Source organism: Peromyscus maniculatus, chromosome 6 (assembly GCF_049852395.1).
Source record: "Peromyscus maniculatus bairdii isolate BWxNUB_F1_BW_parent chromosome 6, HU_Pman_BW_mat_3.1, whole genome shotgun sequence".
NCBI classification, from domain to species: domain Eukaryota; kingdom Metazoa; phylum Chordata; class Mammalia; order Rodentia; family Cricetidae; genus Peromyscus; species Peromyscus maniculatus.
In genome coordinates, this window is record NC_134857.1 from 138,616,719 (window position 1) to 138,629,245 (window position 12,527).

Sequence of the window (12,527 nt, forward strand, 5' to 3'; positions counted from 1 at the left end):
AAAAGTTTTATTTATCAGAACGATTGCACAAGGCCAATTGTATCTGTAAGGGAGGCTGGACAAAACTAGAAGCTTGTTTTCAGCACTTGCAGATACAAGTGGTAAATGAACAGAGGATGAAGATGATTTCTACAAATGTGCTTAATTGTTCTTTATAAAACAGGAAATTGGTGATAAAGTCTAATTGTGACTTTGAAACAGGAATGGCAATTGTGTGGATTTTAATTTAGTTATATTTAGTCTGATTGTTCTATGTTACTTTTTCATCAAAAGTTAGGACAATCAGAAGGAATTTAAACTCTTACAAATAATTAAAATTCAAAATGCAATAAACTCAACTGTTTCTATTGTATCCAAAGGGATAGGTTGTGGAGAAGTCTGACATTCTCAGCGGCTTACATAACCCCTACGTACTGCCCAAATTTGTGAGTTGTTTCTAGTCAGTCAAGTAATTAGAGTCAACTGGTGTAATTAGCAATTCTACACTTTGCTTTAGTAAGTAGATTAGTTGCATTTTACAAATAAGACAGATCACACAAGTTCTTAAATTTCTGTATCCCTGAAGTCACATGGAAGTTAATAGGAGAGCTGAGATAAGTAATCAGTGCAAGAAAGGAAACATGAAGGAAGACAATGAAAGCTGCCCACAGGCAATTTCAAACTGCTCCTGATCCTTCCTGTGTAAAAGAACACAGTCCAAATTGGCATTCAGTCAATGAAGGCAACAGTGGCCAAGACAAATCAAAGCTTTATCTCCCCAGTGCTAACAGCTAACAGGGATCACATTTCCCAACTGATCTGCATTCCATTTTAGTGGTGTAGAAACAGCCACCGACAGTTACCCTGCACCTCAGGATTGCATTTGACTGTATTTAATACTGCTTGGAATAAACTTGATCATGACATTGGGTTTGAAAACTATAGTAATGAAAACATTATTATTATTATTATTATTCCTTATATTTGTCTTTACATAAAAGTATTAAGAATTAGACCTGCCTCTTTACTCTTAATTTTGCATTAGTGCCCTACAAGTCACTTCAAGAACAAATATAAATAACAAATTCTCATGCTAAAATTTTCGAGTGAAGACTTTGTGTATATAAGAAGTGATAGACTCCTATGTAGATCTTAACTATCATGAAATGAACTGTGGACATATATGTTAACAGCAAAGTCTTTGAAAGGTAATGAGATCATAAAGGTATATACCTCTTGTTTAAAATTACCATCCTCATGGAATGATTCCCGGATAATCTTGGGAATTTATTTCTTGTCTATGGAATGCGGATTCAACAAGCAGGTGGCCATCTGTCAATCAGGAAGCATGCTGTCAGCAGCATGGGAAGCTTCTCTGTATCAGACTTTCCATCCCCATGATCTATGAGATAGCTTAGTGCCTTAAACAACCCAGCCTATGGTGTCTGTGTGTATAAGTGAAAACAAGTCAGGAGAGTGAGTGACAGTTCTCTGAGTGAATATGGGAGAGGTAAGTATGATTATTTTGAGAAGATGAACTTGCAGGTAGACAGGCCAAAATTTGAGACTGAAATAGTTACAGCAAATAGTTGTTTAACGTAATGATACTATTTTGTGAGGAGTAGAAAGACAAATTTTGGCTTTACCATTTACTTGCTCTCTGACCTTGGGCAAGGCCTTTGATTTAGGGAAGTTATTTAAGTCCTTAAACTTGAGTTTATAAAACTTAGCTTATAAAACTAAGTTAAAAGCATTAGAAATATTTCATGAAAATTAAATTATATTATATAGAATAAAATTCCCAAAACTAAACCATCCTTTCCTATTCCTTCACTATATGAGTACTACTTCAAAGCAATTTGGGAGAAGAAGGGGTTTATTTTATTTTACAACACTTCCATCACTGAAGAAAGTCAGGGCAGGAACTTGGAGTCTGGAACTAGAACACAGACGATGGAGTAATGCTGTTTTCTGACTTTCTCGACACAGCTTGTTCAGCCTGCTTTCTTACACTACTCAAGATGACCTTTGCAGAGGTAGGAAATCCCCCAGTGATCTGGGTCCTCCCACATCAATCCTTAATCAAGACAATATCCCATAAACTTGTCCACAGACTGATCTGATGAAGGTATTTTTTCAATTGTGGTTTCTCTTCTCAGGTAACTCTAGCTTCTGTCAAGTCAATAGAAAACTAATCAGGACAGTCAGTAACAAAACTGTCAGAGAAAACCTACTCTTCCCATTATAAACATTTCAAAATGGATTATATCTAACTCTTCTCATGACCACTTCCTACTAATTAAACCATGTAATCAAATGTCTAATAACCCAAATTTTAAACTTGTAATAAACTTAACATAAGTATTCAGATATTCTTTCTGGTAAGTTGTTTATTAGCTTTTATTAGTTTTTTTTTTCAGCAAAAACAAACAAAAAACCAACAAAACCCTCAGAAAATTACATATAAAATACAATTGTTTTTCTGGATTAGAAGAAAGGAAGAGGGAAGGTTGAGACAGGGTCTCATGGTGTAGCTCTGGCAGCCAGGAACTCAGTATGAATACCAGGCTGGTCTAGAACTCACCTGCATACTCCATCATGCCTGGCTGTGATAATTTTTTTTAATGTCAAATAAGAGCAAGTTTTGATGTAGTAGTTTTAATCCTCAAAGTCTTAAAAACCTATAGTATGTTCTTTTATTGCAGAAAATACCAGCCTTATGTTTTATTTTAATTTTATTTTGTTTAAATAAAGTTCTTTTTAATGAAATATTGGTTAATGCTATAAAAGCGGCATAGAAATTTCTTTAAGACACCATTAAAAGTGGGTAATAGAAAAGCAAAGAGAAAAGCATGGAATGAAAGATGGCATATTATCTTTAGTTTCTGGAGTTGCCTACTTACAGAAGTTCAGTTGCCAGACAAACACCCACACCTGCTATGTTTCTATAGGCATCTGTGAACAGAGAAGCTGCTGACTTTGACAGCTCAGTGTACACATGTCCAACTGAGCTGTCTTTGCTTTCTTGTTTCAGTGACTCATCCATGATAAACACAGGTTCCTTTTGTGGTGATATATTGTGTACCCTAATAAACTTTGCCTGAAGATCAGAGAACAGAACAAGCCACTAGCTTAAACATAGAAGTCAGACAGTGGTGGCACACACCTTTAGTCCTAGCACTCGGGAGGCAGAGATCCATCTGTATCTCTGTAAGATCAAAGTCATCCTGGACTACTTGAGATTGACTCAGTCTAGGAGAGAAACAGAGTTAGGCAGTAGTGGCACACACATTTAATCCCAGCACTAGGGAATCACATGCCTTTAATCCCAGCATGTAAGATCACATGCTTTTGCTTGGGAAGCATACACGCCTTTAATCCCAGCACTAGAGAGCTTGATAAAGGAAGTGATATGGTGGGTGGAGAAAGGTATATAAGGTGTGAGGAGAAAGGAACCAAAGCCTTGTTGCCTGAGGAACTCCTTTTGGCTAGAGGCCCTTGGGCTAGAAAGCCTTTTCAGGCTAAAAAGTTGGTGAGGTAAGAGGTGGTGCCTGTGGCTTGTTCTTTTGTCTCTCTGACCTTTCGGCATATACCCCAATATCAGGCTCTGCATTTTTTTTATTATTATTATAAGACCTTTAGAAATTCAAACAACAACCTTTTGTGGTCTTTAGCATTTTTACTTCTCGAGGTTGTGATTTACATGGCCCCAGCATAATGTCAAAGCACTGCCCAGCCCCTACACAAAAGAAGGCTGATATATAGCCATGTAGAAATGGTGTGTGAGAGGAAGGATTACTGAGGCAGCAGTTACAGTGTTGTTGGACAAAAGCCCAATGTTAATGAACCAAAAAAAAAAAATGTTGAGAGGGCCTGGAGCAATTGTTCAGTGGTTAAATGAACTTGTTGCTCTAGCAGAAGACACACATGGTAGTTCACAAATGTCTAAAACTCTAGTTCCAGGAAACACAAAACTGTCTGCATTGGACACAAATGTGGTACACAGACATATATGTGAGTAAATAATTCACACACATAAAATAGAAGCTAAATAACTGAAAATTTAAATGTTGAACAATTTGTCTTTAAACAGAAACATTTATAAAACAAGGTTATGTACTGATCAATCAATGAAGGTATAACCAAAGGTTTATATGAGCCTACATTTGTCTTTCCCTTATAATCCTTGCTTTGGAACTCACTGACTTAGACTCTGAAGTTGCAACTCTACTATATTACATGGCATATGTATAAATAACAAGAATTGACTATAGCAATGTATTTTTATATTAAAATAAATTTAAAATTACTACAAAGCCAAATAACATAAATAAGTCAAAGCATAACTTTAAAAAATCTAGAATTCATATAAATGTAAAACAAGTTCCTAATGAAGCTAGAGAATAAGGAGGGGGAATTATATGTATACTGAAGGGCAAGAGTCTGGATCCCATGATCAGCAACAATGAAAATGGGCAAAATGGGCAAACTGAACTGAGTAAATCCCTGTGGTAGATCCAAGGAATATTCAGACACTTCTAAAGCAAATATGAACCCCTTTAGACCTTCAGTCTGACCATCAGTATTTCAGAACAAAAAGGATAACTCAATTGCTTAAACATCATTACAGAGGATTAGTTAAATCTTGATCACAGAAAATTGTTGAGGGAAAAATGGCTCTGTGTCTTCTACAAGAAAAAAACAAGAACTCTTAATAAAAGCTCCAAGGCTCTGCTTATAAGTTGTACCCCATAGTGATGCAGGTGAAATAACAGAACACTGATTCTTCTTTAGAATACCTTGAGCAAGTTAATGTCAGTCTTCATAGAACAAGGCGAGCAGAACCATGACTGTAGCTGAATCGGGCTTTAGGCTACTCAGGCTCCATTTTAACATTCTTTATCCTTGCTTTGTATGTATGAAAAAATATGGAAAATTATTTTGGAGGGCAGTGTACATATGTACAATAAGAAGTTCTGAACAAAGTTTTGAAGCTACATAGGTTATAATAAAGCCAGGTCACCTTACAGATAGGCTCCATTGCCTATGTTATTCAGTCTATTCAGACACCAACTTCTTCACCTATAAAGCAGCAATTGTAATACTCATACTAAGGTGCTTTTAAACTCCTGTACTGCCTGTTTGTATTTCTGGGGACTACTATCAGTTGATTTTTCTTTATAGTAAATTTTTTTTTTGTCAGAAGAGATTGAAAACATGCAAAGACTAATGTGATGAATTATTTTTTGCTATTGTGCTTAATTAATCCCTTTTATGAACATGTAGAAGTGAATCAGATTTGAATCATCAGAGGATAAAGTACTGTCTAGCTGAATGCATAGACTGGAAGCAAGATTCTAAGAGCTGTAATAAACAGCCCAAGGTCAAATGTAGAGTTCATCCCCTTCCTCTCATCTTCCTCTTTGCTTTCATAGATTCATTTTTCTTCAACCTGCAAAGTCTGAGGTTTTCAGGGTGCCCCTGCTTCATCTTCAAAGATCCCAAGACCTGGGCATGTTTCTCATGGGAAAATAAAAATCTTGTAAAATCACATTTTATTTAGGCTATATGAAATTTGTAGTTAAAATTATTTTTTTCTTGCTATGCAAAATGTGATGGCCAGTCTTTGTTGTCAGTTTCACTGTATCTAGAATCAACTAAAATCCAAGCAGGTGGGCATACCTGTGAGGGATTTTCTTGATTGGATCCTCTGAGGTGGGAAGATCCATATCTTCCCACCTTGTGGCAGCCTACAAAAAAGGACATGGAAGAAGGAAGATATTGTGTTTCGCCCACTTTCCCTTACTTTCACTAGCAAGGTCATCTACCCTATTGCTGAGGCATTCCTTCATTAGTATTAGAATCTACTTCTTTGTGATTCCAACACAAACTGAAGACCAGTTGAGATATCCAGTCTCATGAACTGAATGACTATTGGGTTGTTGGTCTTTCTATTGGGAGACAGCCATTGTTGCATTAGCTGGACCACAGCTTGTAAGCCACTCTAATAATGTCATTCTATCAGCTCTGCTATTTTAGATAATCCTCATACACAAAGCTAAGTATCTGTTCTACATCAGAAGGGTGTCTTCCTTACATTAAAGCTCATGGAGAGAATGTTGGGTAGTATTAATAGATAATCACACCCTTCCTGTATTTCCATCATTAAATGAAACTTCTGGTCTATTATAAGAATGCAAATGTTAAGATGGTGAAAATATATTATTCGAATGAAAAAATTCTCAAAGAATTAATAAAATATTATTTTTAAAAATAATGTAAATACTTACTTTATTTGTTGGTAGATACTTGTGGTGATATTTTATCTGTGTACCCCAATAAAGCTTCACTGAGGATCAGAGGAAAAACCAGCCACTATATTAAACATAGATGTCAGGCAATGGTAGCTCACACCTTTAATTCTATCACTCAGGAGACAGGGAAATATCTGGATCTCTGTGAGTTCAAGGCCACACTAGGAAGAGAGCCAGGCATGGTGGCACATGCCTTTAATTCCAACACTAGTTAACCATAAAGATCTAGCCAGGTGGTGGTGGCACATGCCTTTAATCCCAGCACTCGGGAGGCAGAGGAAGGTGGATCTTTGTGAGTTTGAGGCCAGCCTGGTCTATAGAGTGAGTTCCAGTAAAGGCGCAGTTACACAGAGAAACCCTGTCTCGAAAAACCAAAACAAACAAACAAACAAAAACCATAAAGATCTAGAGGTCTGTACAGACAGACAGGAAGTGACAGAGCTGGGCAGAAAGAGGAAGTGATGTAGCTGGGCAGAGAAAGGAAGTGAGATGGCAGGGATAGAAAGGCATATAGGCATGGGTATGCAGAAAGTAGGTCTTTTTGGAGGCTGAGGAGTCAGTCGGTAAGGTGAGGTTGGTTGTGGCTTGATCTATTACTCTGATTTCTCGGTTTTCATCGGTTTTCACCCCAATATCTGGCTCTGTTTTTTTTTTTTTAATGAGACTGTTTAGCAATTCATCTTACTGATACTAGATATGGCAGGTTTCTACTCTGAAACACTTTTTAGTAATAGTATTAAGGGGCCATAGTAACATGGTTGGTTAAATGGACTCTGCTTGTACCAGCTGGCTTCAGGGTTGCATTATAGTATTACCTCCCATCAGCCAAATAACAAGCACCTTAGGGAAGTTCAAATGAAATTTCAGAAGTCCTAAGTTACAGCTATGCTGCCACAGTCTTTAGAACATGGGAAGGAGGACTGAGGCATAAGATGGTTAAGGGAAGGTGCCTTAGAGACATTCCTTTCAGAATAGTAATGAAGACATAAAAAAATGAAGGAAGGGAATCATTAAAGACATGGTCTTTTGGAACTGTAAATTGGCAAGTAATATCTAACACTTGAATGCTGTTGAGAATTTATCCAGACAACAAAATTCTCATTTTAGATTTGCCAAAGGTATAATTTAAATGAGAGAGACAAACCTAAAAGATCAGCCTACAAAAAAGCCCAGGTTTAGCAACCTGAGTGTAGGCATGCAGCTAACAGAAGCCATGGGGAAGCTAACTGCTTGATGAGATTGCAGGGGGAGGGAGGGGGCTTTCACATTTCTTAAAGTTTGTTTTTAAACCATTAAAACAACATTTCCAAATATGGTTATGCTTTTACTGGATGTTTCTGAGATTCATCCTGCAGCTATTGCCTCAGGAGAAACAGTGCCACACACTTAGTAGGTGCGGGTTATTTGTGTTTGAGGAAAGAGCAATTTCAGAACAAGAAGAATCCACTGGGAATATACAACTTTAGGAAAGGCCTCAGCAGTGGCCAGCATCTGGGCTTTCTCATGAATGACTAACCAGGTCCTCTTCAAGAAACTGGCTTCTAGAAAAAGGGGACCATTCCAAGAGCTACTACCAGTTTTTCTCAAGATAGATCAGAAATTCACTTTGGACACTAGTGTTCAGGTGAACTCAATCTATAGACAATTCCAATGACAGGGCTTTGTCTCATTTATTTTAAGGAAAAATTTCTTTAGACTAAAAACATTTTTTATATTTATTCATTTTCTTGTTTGTTTGTTTGTTTGTGACAGGGTTTCTCTGTGGAACAGTCCTGGCTGTTCTGGAACTAGCTTTGTAGACCAGGCTAGCCTCAGACTCACACAGATCCTCCTGCCTCTGCCTTCCAAGTGCTTAAAGGTGTGTGCCCAGCTAAAAACAATTTTATTTTTTTGAGTAAGAGTGTTTTACCTGCACGTATGTGTAGCTAGTGTGTGGATGGTGCCTGAAGAGGTCATAAGGGGGTGTTGGATCCTTGGAACTAAAGTTACAGATGGTTCTAAGTTTCCATGTGGGTGCTAGGAATTGAACCCTGGTCCAATGCAATAGCAACAAGTGCTTTTAACAGCTGAATCAACTCTCCAGCCCTCAAGGGAGGTTTTAACAATCTGGTAAATTGGGTACCTTGTAGGAAGAACACAAATTCTAGAAAGTTTAGAACCTATGTGAATTATCTGTCATTTTTATTTTCTAACATCTCTCACAGTCAATAGCTTGACTTCTACAGGCACATTTTAATCTGCGTTATTTTTATCTCACAAATCTTACAGTGGCCAAGTCACCCTAAAACCTGCTGCCAGTGAGATAACATAATGGAAGCAAAACAGGGATAGTGGCATATTTAGAACTACTGACAAATAATTACAGCAAAACTGATCGATTCACAGAGAGAGTTGCCAAAATACTGCAATCCTTCATCAAAACAAAAGCTGTCCTTAATGCTGTTATCCCAGGGTTCTGCTTTCTGTTACAGATAATCCAATAATTCAGGCTACTAAGTCAAGCTAAGGTGTTAAGTGCTCTGTCTTGCTTCAGCATATCACTTCTATAACTCATCTGCCTCTTACCCATGAGAAGATCTATTGATTGACTTTAAAAGATGTGATTTTTTTAAAGTCCACTTATTTATGGTGAAAATGATTTTGTTTTTCAGTCCCAAGGTAAAATAATGGCATTTATCTTCGTGGACTAGAATTAAATCAACAATGGCTAGGCAATATAAAACACAATTAGTATATTGGGTAATTTTTGAGAGATGTGATGTTTTAGATTTTTTTAATTTGAAAAAAAATGTGTATCTATGAAAATTCTTAGAAACAACAATGTAAAGACCATGATTTTTAAAAATATATCTTTAATGGAAATAGAATTGCATCAACTTTTCCCCTCCTTAAAATTCCCAAGAATATAATTTATTTACCAGGGTCCAAAGAAATGGAAAAAAATCAACACATATTATACAATATCAAAAACTTGAAAAGGCAAAAAAAAAAAGCAATTATAAGCCTGGTATTTGAGTTTTTATAAGTATTTTTATGCTTGAAGAAATAATTCATTTATTTTCTAACTAACTTTGGGGGTACGAAAACTGGAATTATTGTTTAATATCACAAGGACACAGGGCTCCTAAGGATGAAAGAAGGGTTCATGTTCAACTCAAAACAGGAAGTCATGGTGCTGCTTTGTCTGCCACTACATCCTGTATTTTCCAAAGAACACATCACAAATTAAATTAAAACAAGAAATCTGAAGGTTACTAAAGAGTTATTACCAAATGTCTAGATCCTAGAATCTATAATCCAATAAATGAAATGGGAATTCCTACTTATTTTTCTTAAAAGCTAATGTTCCCATTTGTTTTGAGGATTAAGATATTAGTTAAGCAGAAATTATGTGTGTAAATATCTATTAAAATTATTCCAGTAATGAGACATTATAAACATAAGCTATAGTAGGTATAGGAATTATTCTTTTATGTAGTGAAAATGCTTTAATGTACAATTATTTTAGCATGCCAAATTATTTACAAGAAAATTTATGGATTTATTTCTGACATCTGAATTTTACTTTCTAGGCTATCTGCACTGAGATGAACACTGGCTTCAAAACATACATCAAACCCTTATGATTGAACAAGACCTTATTTGGAAATGTGGTCTTGAGATAACATAGTGGCCTTATGGTGGGTCCTAAATGTAATCAGAAGTTATAATATAAAAGGGCAGAAAAAGGGAAAAGGACTCAAGGAGCAAGCTCTGTGAAGACACAGGTAGAGAAAGGGATAGACACTGAATGGCTAGCCCTGTGAAGAAAAACTTAGAATTGGGATTATGTGGGCATCAGCCAAAGACTGCCATGGGTTTCCAGAGCCCTATCCACTATGAAGGAAGCCTGGAGTGGACTAATAATTTGTTAGAACCATGTAGAGGAACTCACTGTCTCACACCTCAATTCCTGCCTCACCATATCACGGTACCAAATTCCTGGTCAAGTCACCTGGTGTGGGGGAACTTACAGCCTCAGAAAACTAGCACAATAACACAAAATAAAGGTTTGAAATGAATAATGGAAATCAATAACTTAAAAATCAATATTAAGCCAGGCGGTGGTGGCGCACGCCTTTAATCCCAGCACTCGGGAGGCAGAGGCAGGCGGATCTCTGTGAGTTCGAGGCCAGCCTGGACTACAAAGTGAGTTCCAGGAAAGGCACAAAGCTACACAAAGAAACCCTGTCTCAAAAAAAAAAAAAAAAAAAAAAAAAAAAAAAAAAACAATGTTAAATAAAAACCCCAGGAAGTCTAAATATAGACTGTATACCCTACTTATCTTTGAAGTTTTCTACAAATCTAAATTAATTATAAAATAAATAGTTGTTTAACAAGAAATAAGGATTGCTATATTACCTGACATAGATGATTATATCAAGAGGCAGAGTGGCTTTAGAACATTAAAAGGAACATTCTGGCTCCCATCTTCCTGTTCTGCTCAGAGGCACTTGCTCTGTTTCTTCCTTGCAATGAACTGTTTTGCAGACCTCCTATCATGTCTCCGAACTAGGTCTAAGCCAACATTTACAAAGAGGTTGAAAGGTCATTATAGGTAGGAGCAAACTCGCTCAGCTCTGCAGCTGGAAATAAATACACCCTTCTTTAACACTTGTAGGCAATGCAAATACCTGGGGCATGGCCACGAGGGAAGGAGGAGACGGGGTATCATGAGCACCATCCATTGCATTTAGTGTCATCTCACTGTCTAGTGCACAAACAGCAATGGCTAGACCCAGGTTCCAAGGCCACCAGATGTCACTTACACCAGATTCCTTTTTATCTGTTAGAGAAACTTGCTGATGAATGAAATATCATTTTCTAAAGCTGTTGAAAATAAGTATTTCATTAGCAGTCTTGCACCAAATTAAAAAAACCTGATAAACAGCTTACAACATAGTTTAGGAAATGAAGAATTCATTCTATATTGTCATGGCCAGGTTTATAAAGTAAACACTGGAGTAACACATCCCTAGCAATTCTGTGTAGTTTCCAGAGAAAACCTACCCTGTGTAGTCTTATAGACTAAAGAACAACACTGTAACAAGCAGCCAGGAGAGCTATCTGACTCTTTAGAGCATGGAATTGTAGGCACATGTAGGAAAATTGAAAGAATGCTGAGCCCCAGAAATATGGGTGAGCGACAACCACTAGGCTGGTTATTGACCTTCTCAGAGGCTTTGTTTCTCCATTTGTCAAGCTGAGATATGCTCTACTTCTTCCCTGTCTGGACCATAACACTTAGATAAAGCAAACATCTCTAGGCTAGTTTTCTTTCTTTTTTTTCCAGGACTGTAGAACCTCCTGACTCACTCTGTGGGGCACCGGACAGCCTCCCAAAGGCAACGAAGCCCCTTTGCTGTGTGCACCACTGTTTAAACAGCTACTACAGGCAGCGGTAGTTCTTGGGTTGGATGCCATAGGCTAGTTTTATATTCATTCCTTTTATTTTCTTTTAAATGAGACTCTTCCTATAGCATCAGGCACATATAAGCAAATAGTCATGCTTCATTTACCATGTTAAGTCAGGTAAGAAATAAGTGAACAAATAATATTAATTGCACTGTGACCTAAAATAGTCTGAAGATTGGTAGACATAAAAGAGATTAAGAAGCTCAGATGGGTCAATCCCAATGTTGAACAGAAGCACCAGAAGCCTGGCCTGAGAATGCAGGTCATGGTTGGTATCCACAAACTAAGTAACTGCATTCAGTGTCCCTGTGCACATGGTCGCAAGAGACACTTTGGGATTTGCAATGGTTAAATTTGTATGTATATTTCTAGACCACCAAGCTCCTATAGCTAGCTGACTAAACATTTGTTTTCATTAAGGTGCTTACAGGATGAGATTCACACTTAAGTCAATGTACTTTGAATAAAGAAGGTTATTTTCTGCAATATGTAGCTTCATCCAGTCTGTGTGAAGTCTTATTGGGAAAATTCAGTATTGGGGCTTGAGATGGTTCAGAGGATAGGAGAGAGCACTTGCTACTCTAGCAGAGCACATAGATTTTGTTCCTAGCTCCCACGTGGTTGCTCAAACAGTCAGCAACTCCAGTTTCGGGGAATCCAATTCCCATTCCTGGCCTCTGTATGCACCAGACAATGTGGTTCATATACATAAAAAACTTTAAAAGGAGAAAACTTTAATGCTTCAATTTTAAGGAAGAATTTGGCCATCAGACTTCTCAG

The 12,527-nt window shown here is 37.2% G+C and overlaps 1 protein-coding gene and 1 non-coding gene across 6 annotated transcripts in view; both read right to left on the minus strand.

Annotated features, from left to right (window-relative positions):
* Lrrc7 (leucine rich repeat containing 7) overlaps positions 1 to 12,527 on the minus strand; it is a 475,963-nt gene that overhangs the window by 424,294 nt on the left and 39,142 nt on the right. The gene's annotated exons all lie outside the window — the stretch shown is intronic.
* Positions 11,626 to 11,756, minus strand: LOC121830619 (small nucleolar RNA SNORA68). The gene has a single exon (XR_006073832.1). It is a non-coding gene; the product is annotated as a small nucleolar RNA SNORA68 (small nucleolar RNA).